Below are 14,165 nucleotides of genomic sequence, written 5' to 3'. Positions count from 1 at the left end.
CGCTGCGCTTCCGCTCCCCCGAAGTCCCCCAGATGCCCCCTCAGCAGCCGCAGAGCCCCCTGCTGACCCCCAGCACAGCCGGAGGTAAGTGGGCTCAAGGTGGGAAGGGGTTAACTCCTCGCTCCCTGGGACAAGGCGGCTGCGTGGAGCTGGGCCGGGTCAAGCCCCCGCCCAGGCCCCTACTTGGCCCAGCCGGAGCCGCATGAAAAGGCTGCGTAAACAGGTGCTCGAGTTAGCACGGAGTTCGCACAGGAGAGGGCGTGGGAGGCCATGAGACCCTGCCTGCGAACCCCCCAGAGTAGTCAGCCCCAGCCGTAGCCAGCCTATCAGAGGCATGACACGGATGGGCACGCACCGCACCCCGAGGGTCCCCTCAGGCTCTGCGGCCCCCCCATTGGGCACCTCAGAGACGGCCGCCCAGACGGAGCCCATGGTTCTGGGCTCCATGCAGACGGAGCCCCTGGCTCTTGGCTGCGGGGGCTGCCTGTCCCTTTTTCAGGCTCTGGGGCTCAGGAGCATGGCCACCTCCCCTTGCGGGGTCTGCTCCCTACTGGGGTCTCTGGCGCGCCAGCTGGAGGAGCTCCAGGCCACAGTCCAGAGACTGCGTGCCATCAGGGACTGCGAGCAGGAGATTGACTCCTACTGCCAGGCCCTTCTCCCCCGGGAGCCGCAGGGTAGAGCACCATCTCCCTCCAGGACTAAGGAGGACTCTGGGACCTTCCGCTCTGCCCAGTCAGCGGCATGGACCAAGGTGGTCAAGGGCCCTAAGGCCCACCGCACCAAGGCCCCTCCCTCGCCGAAGCTTAGCAACAGATTCACACCTCTTGCAGCCCCAGCAGAGCCTTCTCAGTTGCCAGCTCCCGCAGGCAACCCAGGCTCAACCACAGCTACTGGCCCCCCTCTCCCCAAGACAAAGCAAAAGGTGTTTGTTGTGGGAGACTCCATCCTGCGGGGCACTGAGGGGGCAATCTGCCGCCCCAACCCCTTAGCCCGGGAAGTCTGCTGCTTCCCGGGGGCCCGCATCCGAGACATTGCGGAGAGGATCCCGCAGCTCGTCCGGCCCACAAACCGCTACCCCATGCTCCTTATTCACGTGGGCACCAATGACACGGTTCAGAGCACCCCCAGCCAGGTCATGAGGCGCTAAAGGGATTTGGGAGCAGGGCTTAGGGGTCTGGGAGCTCAGGTGGTGTTTTCGTCGATCCTCCCAGTCTCGGGCTATGAGCTGAGGAGGGAGAGGAGGATCCACGCAGTGAACCAAAGACTGCGGAGCTGGTGTCATCGGGAACGCTTTGGCTTCCATGACCACAGCCTGCTCTTTGGCGAGAGAGGCAGTGAGCTGCTGGGAAGAGATGGCCTCCACCTCTCTCCCCTGGGGAGGAGGCTCTTCTCAGCCAGGCTGGCTGACCTGCTCCACCGGGCTTTAAACTAAGCCCGCTGGGGGATGGAGGGGACTACTGCCACTGCTGGCCCACTGAGTGACCCTTCCAAAGCCAGCAGACCAAGACACTTAAGGGAGCCCACCCCTGCCCCAGCCCTAGCACAATCTGTGGGCAAGGCAAGAGCCCCCAAGGGGACACTTGCCTGCCTGTACACTAATGCCAGGAGCCTGGGTAACAAGCAGGAGGAGCTCATCCTCCTGCTCAGTGCAAAGAATTATGATGTCATTGGGATAGCGGAGACCTGGTGGGACTCCACCCGTGACTGGACCATGGGTATAGAGGACTATACCCTGTACAGGAGGGATCGTGTTGACAAAAGGGACGGGGGTGTAGCTCTCTATGTGAAGGAAAGCTACATGTCCCTGCAGGCTGATGTTGGCAACTGGCGTGGACAGCTAGAGACCCTCTGGGTAAAAATTCATGGGGAGTACGGCACAGGGGACACAACGGTGGGAGTCTACTACAGACCTCCCACTCAAAGTCCTGAGCTTGACCAGGAGTTCGCCCGGGAACTGACTGAGGCCGCTTGCTCCTGGACCTTGGTTGTCATGGGTGACTTCAATTACCCGGACATCTCGTGGGAAGATCACTCAGCAAAATCCGAGCGGTCACAAAGCTTTCTCTCATGCGTGGATGACCTCTACCTGACTCAAGAAGTCTATGGGCCAATGAGAGGCAAAGCGCTGCTTCACCTGGTACTGGCTACGGGGGACAACCTAATCGGTGACCTAGTGATCGATGGGAAGCTGGGTGACAGTGATCACCTTCACCATCCGCCGTAAAGCTGGCAAGTCAGTCAGCAACACAGAAGTCCTTGACTTCAGAAAAGCCGACTTTGACAAGCTCAAGAGTTTTGTCGGTCAGGCCCTCAGGGACTGTGACCCCAGGGAGATGGGAGTTCGAGAAGAGTGGTTGCTCCTCAAGGAAGTGATCCTCAATGCACAAGCTAAATCTATTCCAACTCGGAGGAAAGGCAGCAAGAAGGCACAGCAGCCCTCCTGGCTCTCCAGGGACCTAACGGACCTCCTGCGACTAAAAAGGAAAGCCTACAAAGATGGAGGACGGGATTCACCTCCAAGGAGGATTATTCTGCGCTTGTCCGGTCCTGCAGGGAGCAAACCAGGAAAGCCAAGGCTGCAACTGAACTCCAAGTAGCTTCAAGCATCAAGGACAACACAAAGTCCTTTTTCAGATATGTGGGGAGCCGGAGGAAAAGCAAGGGCAACGTTGGACCCCTGCTAAACCAGATGGGGCAACTGACAACTGACGCCCAGGAAAAAGCCAACCTATTAAATCGGTACTTTGCATCAGTCTTTCATCAGTTCCATGGGATGCCCATGCCTGCTATGGGACAGGGAGATCCAAGTGATGGGGATCCCCTACCCTCCATAAATGCTGACCTCGTGAAGGAACATCTTGAGAAGCTGGATACCTTCAAGTCAGCCGGCCCTGACAATCTGCACCCCAGGGTACTCAAGGAGCTGGCGAGCGTCATAGCCCAGCCCCTGGCACGGATCTTCGAAAACTCCTGGAGCTCTGGTGTGTGGCAGAAAGCCACCTTGTTTCTCCCCAAAATCTCTGCCCTGTGACACTGTGACTAAAATCTCTGAGCTGCAACCATTTGATTAGGATGGGCCCAGCACACAGGGGACCGCACCCTCGGCCTGTCTATTTAGGTAACCTGAGCTGGCTTCCTGAGGGAGGGGGGAAACCTGCTCCCTCTGCCTACGTGACTTGCATCAATTACCTGGGTGGGGGGTTTCTACCTGGGGAGCTGGAATCTTCCTGGTAACAGGTGATGTATTTCAAATTGGTTGGCTGACAGCCAGCTGGGGCTGACTTCCACTGGACCAGGTGAATGAGGTCACAGGGGCTATATAGGTTGGGGGGGAGGAGGCTCTCTCTCTTCAGCCATGAGGTGAAGCAGCAGCAAAGCAGGGGAGACAGAGAAGCCTTACCATCTGGACCTAGCTCTCTCTCTCACCCCAAGACTCAAGAGGGGAAACCGGAGAACTCTGGAAGATGCTTGTGAGTGAGCTACTCAATCGGATTAGATATTTAGATGGCAGTAACACAGATGCGTAATCAAAAGGCTACCTCAGCCACACTGTTTGCTCTTTAGGATTTCTAAGATATTGCTCAATCCTGTACCCTAGTTTACCCTACCCCTTGTAATCAATAAAGTTCTCCTTTTTGACTGGTGTGGGAGACTTATTGAGGGGTGGGTCTAAATTATGCCTAAGAGAACCCTTAGGTCTGCGGACTAAGGGAGACTTTACTTTTTGCCCCCTTGACTTGGGGAAGTGCCCCAAGTGCCTGTACCGGGTCAAGTACCCGTCGGACTATTAGGCCTGTGTTTCCCCGAGGACGCAGGGCCGAGTCAGTCCCTTCTCGGGGTGGTGGCGGCGACATTACCCCCAGACTAGCAAGTGTGCTCCGGGAGAGGGGTCAGCCGAGCATAAGGCGCCCCTAGGGAGGCATTCGGAGTCTGGAAGGTGGTCGGGCGCAGGGAGGTGGGCGGCTCAACGCAGGAGCGCCCCCTACTGGCCCGCCACACGGTGTAGTGCCCGAAGACTGGAAGAAGGCCAATGTGGTGCCGATCTTCAAGAAAGGGAGGAGAGTGGATCCGGCTAACTACAGGCCCATTAGCCTGACTTCTATCCTGAGGAAGATCTTAGAAAAGTTTGTTAAGGAGGCCATCCTTGATGGACTGGCCCAGGCTAACATCCTAAGGGATAGTCAGCATGGGTTTGTTGCAGGTAGGTCTTGTTTGACCAATCTCATTTCCTTCTATGACCAGGTGACCTATCACCTGGACGAGGGAGATGAGATTGATGTCATATATCTTGACTTCAAAAAAGCTTCTGATCTGGTATCCCATGATCACCTCTTGGCCAAACTGGCCAGTTGTGGCCTTGGCTCCACCACGATCCACTGGCTGGGAAATTGGCTCCGTGGTCGGACCCAGAGGGTTGTAATTGATGGCAGTCACTCATCGTGGTGCCCTGTGACCAGTGGGGTCCCTCAAGGCTCTGTCCTTGGACCCATACTGTTCAACATCTTCATTAATGATGTGGACATTGGAGTCAGGAGTGGACTGGCCAAGTTCGCCGATGACACCAAACTTTGGGGCAAAGCATCCACGCCAGAAGATAGGGGGGTGATCCAGGCTGACCTGGACAAGCTCAGCAAATGGGCGGACGAGAACCTGATGGTGTTTAACACCAAAAAATGCAAGGTTCTCCACCTTGGGAGGAAAAACCTGCAGCATCCTTATAGGCTCGGCAGTGCTATGTTGGCTAGCACTGCAGAAGAAAGAGACTTGGAGGTCGTCATTGACCACAAGATGAACATGAGCCTGCAATGCGATGCTGCAGCTAGTAGAGCGACCAAAACGCTGGCTTGTATCCATAGATGCTTCTCAAGCAAATCCTGGGACGTCATTTTCCCCTCGTACTCGGTCTTAGTGAGGCCGCAGCTGGAGTACTGCATCCAGTTTTGGGCTCCACAATTCAAAAAGGATGTGGAGAAGCTTGAGAGAGTCCAGAGGAGAGCCATGCGCATGATCAGAGGTCAGAAAAACAGATCTTACGATGATAGGCTGAGAGACATGGGACTCTTTAGCCTGGAAAAGCGTAGGCTCAGGGGTGATCTGATGGCCACCTACAAGTTTATCAGGGGTGACCACCAGGATCTGGGGGAACGTTTGTTCACCAGAGCACCCCAAGGGATGACTAGGTCGAACGGTCACAAACTCCTGCAAGACTGTTTCAGGCTGGACATAAGGAAGAATTTCTTTACTGTCCGAGCCCCCGAGGTCTGGAACAGTCTGCCAGCGGAGGTGGTTCAAGCACCTACACTGAACACCTTCAAGAGTAAATTGGATGCTTATCTTGCTGGGATCCTATGATCCCAGCTGACTTCTTGCCCTTTGGGCAGGGGGCTGGACTCGATGATCTCCCGGGGTCCCTTCCAGCCCTGAAGTCTATGAAATCTATGAAATCCACAGCCAGAGCACATGCCTTGCTTCTTGCCCTGGCTTATATCTCTCCCAGGGCCATGCCCCCTTCAAAGGAAGGTGAGTCCTCTGGATTGCTTGCAGGTGCCTACTAAGTAATCTCATTAGCTGGTCTCTATAGCAACCCCATCCCAGATGTGCCCTGCCTGTTCTGCAGGGCTTCCCCTTGGCTGCTTCTCTTAAAATGATCGAAGGCCCCAGGCTCGCTGTCACAGCATGCCATTAAAGAAGCAGAGTAAAGACACTTCCATTGTTGTAGTTTACCTCGTACTTTTTCCTGAAAATAGACATAGAATTTCAATCTTCAGCACATTATAGGGCACAAACAAATAGGATCTCCAGAAACACTCACCACAGGCTGAAACCAGCTTCTATTAATATTGCTGTAGATCAGTCGGAGTGGACTTGGGTGTAACTGTGATCCCTTTTGAAGATTGCACTCCCTGCTTATAGAAAAATGTGATGTTCTTGAGTCTTTTCCAAAAAGCTCTTTAGAGAAGGTAGCATTTTAAGTATGCTGGAAGGAACAAACATTTTCTGGGTGCCAGCTTGACCTGGGGTCTCTTGCCACAGTGATGTTATGAGTTTGTTTTACTGAAAATTATATTCTAATTGCTTGTTAGATCTTATGCCTATCTAGTGAGTGATACATGATGGACTTGGACAATAGGAAAGCAGGCAACCTGTACTCACTGAAATTTGAATTGTGAAATTGTATTACTGCTACCATGTGATAACAGAAAAATATTGGTCCATTTGTTGATTAAAATAGAGACAGAATAATTACAACATTATTTATCAGCAGGAAGATAATGTTTTGCTGAGCAGTCATTGCTTTTATAATACCAATACTAACAACATTTTCTCTTTTTAAATATACAACTCATGCATTATACAACTACATGTGTATTGCCCTCGAAGCAGAAATGAGTGAAATTCTGCAACCTGCCTTCTGCAGAAGTTTAGGGAAGATAACCATCATTATCGTTCCTGATCATGAAATTTAATAAAACATAATGTCTCCAGCCCATCAGTAGCTGTGGAGTAGCTGATACTCCAAGCACCTAAGTAGTACCTTTGCTAAATGAATCCATCTCCACTTATTGACAACAGTACTTGAAAAGGGCTGCCTTATTCTTGACTGCTTTGTGTGGGAGTGAATTTTAGCTATTGTGTGCATCTATATTGACCTAGAAGTCCCTCAGCAAGTCTAGAATATATACAAAGTCCCATTTCCCACAGTTTTCTACTTTATTGTGTCTTGGGACTACTCCTCTTTCATACTGAGTGGGGGGGTTTTTGCTGTGGCCAAAGTGACTGCTTAATAATGGCAGTCACTCAAGATGTCTCATTAAATTTAAGCAGAGCTACACCACCAGTTTTCTTTGAAATGCTTTTGGCAGCAGTGTTTGTTCTCACCTCTGCTCTCTGCCTTGTGAGTCAGGCTTCAAAAGGTGAGTCTCTTACCTGTCTATTACAGGCCTTGACAAGAGGTTTAACCTGTCTCAGTGAAGGTCACTCCCCTACAATCAGAAGAGAGAATGAAATATCACATCATCAAGTCCATCTCTCCTGTTTCTTTGGCTGTCTTTGCTGCTAAGGAGCTGACAGCTAAGAAAGTCTTGAGATCCAGGTCTTACCCCATAGGCTAGGGACAGCCATTCAAAAAGCCCGACCCTGAACTGATTCACTCTTTGCAGGTTAGCCTAAGCTGTGCAGCTTACACTGATTAATAACTGTACAGACATGCTCTGTTAAACCAGGAAATGCAGGCATGCCAGAAGCTGGGGGTTGCTAGAGCATGCCTGCCAGCCACTGCCAAAGGGGGGAAAGAGACACCCTCCAAGGCTCTCACCCCACCCTGTTGGAGCAAGGGGGACATGACCAAGCACCAGCCCAAGCTAGCACAGCACAGGGGATGAGGGAAAAATTGTTTCTCTGAAGCAAGGTATTGAACACAGCAATTTGCAAAGCATACAACAGGGAACTACTAAAAATCTTTGCCTAAACTGAGATACAGCCTGGTAAAACACAGCATACACAGCATAGTCCAACTTAAACATGTAAACCAAGAAGACAAGAATTAGTTTTACTAATCCTGAGGGCAGAGTGTCTCCTTACACTCAGGCATTCAGAAAGTTTTATAATCCTGTTCTGTTTTATAATGTAAATGTAGCTCTCTGCATTCATTGGTGAAGCTGTTTGCAACTTCTTTTAACTCTTAATCAGCATGTGTGATGATTGTCACATGCTTCTTAGCTCTGGGCTTCCACTAGCTTTTCCCTCTCCCCCATTCAGGGACATGTGGCAGTGACTGCAGCCAAAGCCCCTGCTGCGGCTAGAGAGCAGAGGGGGTGGGGCCAGCCCTGCTGTGCACCAGAGAGCCTCGCCCAGCCCAAGAGCATGCCAGGATGCTGGGGGAGTCTGGTTTATCTTAAACCAGCAAGGGGTCAAGGGCAGTCATTCTCAGACCAGTTTCAGCCATTTTCAAACTGGTTTATGTGCACTAAACATCTGTTCTGTTACAGGTTTAAACAAGATTCTGATCACTTAAACCAGTTTATGTGTAATGTCTGTCCCTAGCCATAGTCTCCACATAGACAGGCCCTTGTACATCCTAAGTTAGCAATGAAGGAGGGCTCATAGATATTGGTGTCCTTGGTAGAAGCTTCTACATTGTCTAGCCCAACAGACTCAATGCCCAGATTACCCTCATCTCTTTGAAAGAACTGGTATGGTCTGATTCTTCTTTATGTCAATGCCACTTTATACAGGGCTGCCTGGTGGAAATAGAACACTACAGGTAAAGTCTCAATACATAGAAATAGTGTTGCAAGACAGTCTTCCTATGAATGAGAATCAGAGTATGTTGCCTTCAGTGAATCATTTCAGTAGTGCTAGAGGGTTGAGATGAGCTAAGGCAGTGAGGCTTTGATGCTTTCAATCCTAGATTGATTTATCTCTTACTTCAACCTTCAGTTTCCTGAGTACTGTCCTGTCTTTCCCTCTGTGGTCTTGCACTGCTTGCATGCCTTGCCTCTGTGTGATAAACCAGGTACCTTGCCCATAAAAATGACCCCCAATATGTGACCAAGGGGCAGGGGAAACCTGGGCAGCTGGAAGAGGAAGGAAAACAACTGGTATTTCAGTGTTGTTCATACAACATGTGGAATAGGCACTAGAACTGAAGAACCTCCTTTCATTCCTTTCCTAGATTTTGCTTTTCAATCCTCTGTGGGTATTGCTTCTGGCACTGACATGGCCTGCCAAAGTGGAATATCTTGGGCTGGAAAGTATGAAAAGAAGACAAATGTGTCCTCTTTACCTGAGGCCTGTACTTTTTATTTCAGCCCCAGAGGACAGCATTCAGTGTCAATGCGTAAGGGGTGCACAGGGGTGCACGTGCACACCCTAACTGGCCATGCTTGCCCCTTAGGCAATGGGCAAGGGGGGCAAGAGGGAGCACTGGTACCCCCTTGCAAGCACCAGCCAGGGAGTGCCTGCAGTGATAGGCTGCAGCAATAGGCCTTTGGGGGATCGGCCTCTGGGAGACCTCCCCCCAGTCAGTGAGATTGGCTGTGGGGGACACCCCTCTCCGAGTCAGCGAGATCGGACGCGAGAGCAGGCACATGACTAAGGCAGCACCAGTCACCCATGGCAGGGTTGATTTATTTTATGCTGTATGCTGCTCCCAGTTGGCAGGTTGTTATCCAAATTACCGGTAACCTTGTGGGTAGGCTACTGACGAAAGAAGCAAAAACAATCCCACCTTTTATTTGCTTGCATATTAAAACATGAAAACAAGCATTTATCCCAAAGTCTAGCTGCTTACCAGCAATAGCACAACATAGATTTTCATCTATACTCCCCGCTGGAGAGTCAGCATTTGATTTTTATTAAGTTTTTTTGTTATTGATGTTGCAGATTTTGTGGACAATCCTGGATTTTGTGGTCTCTGTGAAATCTGTGAAACTGCGAATTAAGTAGGTCCCTAGCGATCGTCTAGTAGTGAGGCTTGTGGGGTGCTTTGCAGTGTCAGGTTTTCATGACACTGCTATAGTACCTAATCCCTGTCTTCACTTTTGCGTAACACTCTGGTAGCAGTGATATGACCCTACAGCTCCTGACAACCTAATATTAACTTTCCTAGTATAGAAAAAAGGTCAGGTGAATTTCAGGAAATGATGTAACAGAAGAAACTCAACCTTAGTATGTATTTTCTGTAGTTTGTTCAATCAGCTGAGGGGGGAAAAACACACACATTTGCTCATTGGCTCTTCTCTCTTCTGGACCTATTTGTGGATAATGCTTTGCACCAGATTGAACCAGAGTGAAGATGTGCAGAGAATTCTTAGCAGCATTTATTAATGGGGCACAGCACCATCTGGTGGAACCAGTTGGTATCTGACAGGAAATAGTTTAGAAAGAGATGAGCATTTAGTTCACTGACATCAAGCAATCCATCATGCTGCTGACATCATTCTTAAAGCCATTTTTCTGCAGTCTAAGTCTCCGTGCCTCCTCAAGCGAGTCTTGATATTTCACTAGCAGCATGTATGTACTTTGCCTGCTTTTCCTCCTAAATTCTATATTATTCTCTTTGTTGGAAAACAGACTTTTATTTTTGCAGTATTACAAATGGTGCATCTAGTGCTAAGTGGCAAACTCCATTCTCTGAAACACTTTTACCAGGCAGTGGGGAGCATTCATGATTGTTTCTGTCTCTTTTCCTTTTGGCAGTACTTGATTTGTGTTCAAAGCTGACTGGGTTGGTGTACACCAGTACATCATGTTTCTTGGCTGTTTTCTTGGAAATGCAGCAACATATTTCTTACAGCAAAGGAGGCTCATAATAGACAAACTCATTGTTGCCTTCATTGATGGTTTACTGGCTCCCAGCAACAGGAAGCACGGGAAAAGATGCATGTACCCCCATGCACACTACAGTTTAACAATACAGTATAACATCTGGTGTCACCTTGCAGATCACAGATCAACCTGTGAACCTTACTGATAGCAATGCTGCATCAGGCTAGCACTATTAATCCCATCTCACAGCTTCCCTCTCTTCTCATACTTTTTTGTAATATAAAGACAGTAAATGCAACAAAATTCAAGGGACAGCTTTGCAACAAAGCTAGAATGATAAACCGCTACAGAGTACACCCACTGTAGGTTGCTGAGACCAAGGCTGATTTTCATAGATTTCATAGACATCAGGGCTGGAAGGGACCTCGGGAGATCATCGAGTCCAGCCCCCTGCCCAAAGGGCAGGAAGTCAGCCGGGGTCCTAGGATCCCAGCAAGATAAGCATCCAATTTACTCTTGAAGGTGTTCAATGTAGGTGCTTGAACCACCTCCGCTGGCAGACTGTTCCAGACCTTGGGGGCTTGGACAGTAAAGAAATTCTTCCTTATGTCCAGCCTGAAACGGTCTTGCAGGAGTTTGTGACCTCGTCATACCTTGGGGCGCTCTGGTGAACAAACGCGCCCCCAGATCCTGGTGGTCACCCCTGATAAACTTATAGGTGGCCATCAGATCACTCCTGAGCCTGCACTTTTCCAGGCTAAAGAGTCCCATGGCTCTCAGCCTGTCATCGTAAGATCTGTTTTCCTGACCTCTGATCATGCGCGTGGCTCTCCTCTGGACTCTCTCAAGCTTCTCCACATCCTTTTTGAATTGTGGAGCCCAAAACTGGACGCAGTACTCCAGCTGTGGCCTCACCAAGGCCGAGTACAAGGGGAGAATGACCTCCCGGGATTTGCTCGAGAAGCATCTATGGATGCAAGCCAGCATTTTGTCACTTTACTAGCCACAGCATCGCATTGGAGGCTCATGTTCATCTTGTGGTCAATGATGACCCCCAAGTCTCTTTCTTCTGTAGTGCTAGCCAACGTAGCACTGCCGAGCCTATAAGGATGCTGCAGGTTTTTCCTCCCAAGGTGGAGAACCTTGCATTTTTCGGTGTTAAACACCATCAGGTTCTCGTCTGCCCATTTGCTGAGCTTGTCCAGGTCAGCCTGGATCACCCGCCTATCTTCTGGCGTGGATGCTTTGCCCCAAAGTTTGGTGTCATCAGCGAACTTGGCCAGTCCATTCCTGACTCCAATGTCCACATCATTAATGAAGATGTTGAACAGGATGGGTCCCAGGACAGAGCCTCGAGGGACCCCACTGGTCACAGGGCACCATGATGAGTGACTGCCATCAATTACAACCCTCTGGGTCCGACCACGGAGCCAATTTCCCAGCCAGCGGATCGTGGTGGAGCCAAGGCCACAACTGGCCAGTATGGCCAAGAGGTGATCATGGGATACCAGATCAAAGGCTTTTTTGAAGTCAAGATATATGACATCAATCTCATCTCCCTTGTCCAGGTGATAGGTCACCTGGTCATAGAAGGAAATGAGATTAGTCGAACAAGACCTACCCGCAACAAACCCGTGCTGGCTATCCCTTAGGATGTTAACCTGGGCCAGTCCATCAAGGATAGCCTCCTTAATAAACTTTTCTAAGATCCTCCCCAGGATAGAAGTCAGGCTAATGGGCCTGTAGTTAGCCAGATCCACTCTCCTCCCTTTCTTGAAGATCGGCACCACATTGGCCTTCTTCCAGTCTTCGGGCACTACACCAGAGCGCCAGGAGTTTTCAAAGATCCGTGCCAGGGGCTGGGCTATGACGCTCGCCAGCTCCTTGAGTACCCTGGGGTGCAGGTTGTCAGGGCCAGCTGACTTGAAGGTATCCAGCTTCTCAAGGTGTTCCTTCATGAGGTCAGCATTTATGGAGGGTAGGGGATCCCCATCACCCGGATCTCCCTGTCCCATAGCAGGCATGGGTATCCCATGGAACTGATGAAAGACTGACGCAAAGTACCTATTTAATAGGTTGGCTTTTTCCTAGGCGTCAGTTGTCAGTTGCCCCATCTGGTTTAGCAGGGGTTCAACGTTGCCCTTCCTTTTCCTCCGGCTCCCCACATATGTGAAAAAGGACTTTTTGTTGTCCTTGATGCTTGAAGCTACTTGGAGTTCAGTTGCAGCCTTGGCTTTCCTGGTTTGCTCCCTGCAGGACCGGACCAGCACAGAATAATCCTCCTTGGAGGTGAATCCCGTCCTCCATCCTTTTCAGGCTTTCCTTTTTAGCCGCAGGAGGTCCGTTAGGTCCCTGGAGAGCCAGGAGGGCTGCTGTGCCTTCTTGCTGCCTTTCCTCCGAGTTGGAATAGATTTAGCTTGTGCATTGAGGATCACTTCCTTGAGGAGCAACCACTCTTCTCGAACTCCCATCTCCCTGGGGTCATGGTCCCTAAGGGCCTGACAGACAAAACTCTTGAGCTTGTCAAAGTCGGCTTTTCTGAAGTCAAGGACTTCTGTGTTGCTGACTGACTTGCCAGATTTACGGTGGATGGTGAAGGTGATCAGCTCATGGTCGCTGTCACCCAGCTTCCCATCGATCACTAGGTCGCCGATTTAGGTCGTCCCCTGTAGCCAGTACCAGGTCAAGCAGCGCTTTGCCTCTCGTTGGCCCATAGACTTCTTGAGTCAGGTAGAGGTCATCCACGCACGAGAGAAAGCTTTGCGCCCGCTCAGATTTAGCTGAGTGATCTTCCCACGAGATGTCCGGGTAATTGAAGTCACCCATGACAACCAAGGTCCTGGAGCAAGCGGCCTCAGTCAGTTCCCGGGCGAACTCCTGGTCAAGCTCAGGACTTTGAGTGGGAGGTCTGTAGTAGACTCCCACCGTTGTGTCCCCTGTGCCGTATTCCCCACGAATTTTTCCCCAGAGGGTCCCTAGCTGTCCATGCTGGTCGCCAACATCAGCCTGTAGAGCTTCACATAGAGACCTACACCCCCGCCCCTTTTGTCAACACAATCCCTCCTGTACAGGGTATAGCCCTCTATACGCGTGGTCCAGTCATGGGTGGAGTCACACCAGGTCTCCGTTATCCCAATGACGTCATAATTCTTTGCACTGAGCAGGAGAATGAGCTCCTCCTGCTTGTTACCCAGGATCCTGGCATTAGTGTACAGGCAGGCAAGTGTGCCCTTGGGGGCTCTTGCCTTGCCCACAGATTGTGCCAGGGCTGGGCCAGGGGTGGGCTCCCTTAAGTGCCTTGGTCTGCTGGCTTTGCAAGGGTTGCTCAGTGGGCCAGCAGTGGCAGTAGTCCCCCCATCCCCCAGCGGGCTTAGTTTAAAGCCCGGTGGAGCAGGTCAGCCAGCCTGGCTGAGAAGAGCCTCCTCCCCAGGGGAGAGAGGTGGAGGCCATCTCTTCCCAGCAGCTCGCTGCCTCTCTCTCCAAAGAGCGGGCTGTGGTCATGGAAGCCAAAGCCTTCCCGATGACACAAGCACCGCAGTCTTTGATTCACTGCGTGGATCCTCCTCTCCCTCCTCAGCTCATAGCCCGAGACTGGGAGGATCGACAAAAACACCACCTGAGCTCCCAGACCCCTAAGCCCTGCTCCCAAATCCCTGTATCACCTCATGACCTGGCTGGGGGTGCTGTGAGCTGTGTCATTGGTGCCCACGTGAATAAGGAGCATGGGGTAGTGGTCTGTGGGCCTGACGAGCTGTGGGATCCTCTCCGCAATGTCTCGGATGCGGGTCCCCGGGAAGCAGCAGACTTCCCGGGCTAAGGGGTCGGGGCGGCAAATTGCCCCCTCAGTGCCCCGCAGGATGGAGTCTCCCACAACAAACACCTTTTGCTTTGTCTTG

Source organism: Crocodylus siamensis, chromosome 3 (assembly GCF_052110815.1).
Source record: "Crocodylus siamensis isolate JL-2025a chromosome 3, ASM5211081v1, whole genome shotgun sequence".
Taxonomy (NCBI): domain Eukaryota; kingdom Metazoa; phylum Chordata; order Crocodylia; family Crocodylidae; genus Crocodylus; species Crocodylus siamensis.
The sequence above is the reverse complement of the archived record's forward strand: the minus strand, read 5'-3'. Positions refer to the sequence as shown.